Below are 1409 nucleotides of genomic sequence, written 5' to 3'. Positions count from 1 at the left end.
TTTCTTGCTGCAAGGGCTGCTGTTCACTAAACTGTTCCTCTTCCTTGTTGCTGCCCCGAATTCCTGCTGCTCCATCTCTTCTTGCTGCTGTAGCAATGTGTCCACTTGTTCTTCTGTCAATGGAGGTGGCTGTTCCACCTGCTTCCCTTTATCCCTGCTTGCTGTCTGTGGTGCTTTCTCGGCAGTTTGCTGCTGTGCTGTTGATGATGTAGCAGCTGCTCCAAGTTGCTTTTTGTAGGAGAGGGGCACCTGTCCACAAGTTTCCAAGTCAGCTTCCTTTTGCATATTTCTAGCCTCTCTCTCAAGTAACTCTTCATTAGTAATTTCCTCCTCTAGGGTACCCTCCTCCCAATTTGATGCATTGGCATACTGTTCAATCTCGGTTGTCTCTTGTGTGCATAGCTACCCAATTTGTATCTAATCCTCCTGAGGGAGATAGCATGATTGGGGTCATAGGGTATCCATTCAAAGCTGGTTTGCAGTCTGAGGCCTTCCAGGATAGTGTTTGCCTCTTTCCATCCCTCTTCTTTCTTGTTATATAGGAAAGGACCCAGCTGGTTCCTTACCTTCAACTGTGACTTCTTGTTGTTGCTCTGAAAATGAAGATAGTCTGAGTTCCCAAACTGTCTGAAATATTCCAAGGCAAAAAGCCTCATGGGGACATACCTTGGCAACCTAAATGGGTTCAACTCACAGCCATATATCCTGATGACTGTGTGGTTTTGGTAGAAGTACCAATTACCAATGCTGTAGGACTTATTCAAATGGAGAATTCTCCTCATGTCATCAGTTAGTCTAGGAGGAGGAGTACCATGCAATACTGTCATGACTGGATAGATGAATAAGTCAATGAACTCAGTGTATGTGTAAGGTGATACAGAGGTATGATGAAAAACAGAAGTCCAGAACACAACTGACCTTGGAATTCCCTGGGCATTGAGTGGCTTCAAAGGAACAGAGAAGGTGGCTGGCTGATAGAACAAGAATAGATGGTATATATATGAAGTATACCTGAATAGTCTTTCCCTCTTCAAGTTCATAAACTGCTCATGGATTTTATCTGCAATGTAGGTTGCATAGTCATAATGTACAGCTGGGGGTTTACCAGGAGAGAATATAGACAGCATTGCCATTAGGCTATCATCCACATCCTCTATCCCCCTGAATCCTAGGACATAACTGATTAAATCCACTAACATCCTGCCCAAATCATTCAAGTAGTGATACCCAATAGGAGGGGTTCTGACTGATTCAGAGCCTGGTCTTACAAACAACTGATTGATTTTAATGATTTGGTCATTTGACAGCTTGGTCCCTTTGTTTATCAAATTCTGCATAAAGAGGGGAGTCAATTGCTTGGCAGTTTGGAAGTGCAGCATTCCATTTATACTTTCTGGGGTAATCTGGAA

The sequence above is a fragment of the Pinus tabuliformis genome, chromosome 4_2 (assembly GCF_031772625.1).
Source record: "Pinus tabuliformis cultivar Carrire ecotype Pingquan chromosome 4_2, CPIR1, whole genome shotgun sequence".
Lineage (NCBI taxonomy): Eukaryota > Viridiplantae > Streptophyta > Pinopsida > Pinales > Pinaceae > Pinus > Pinus tabuliformis.
This window is presented reverse-complemented; position numbering follows the sequence as displayed.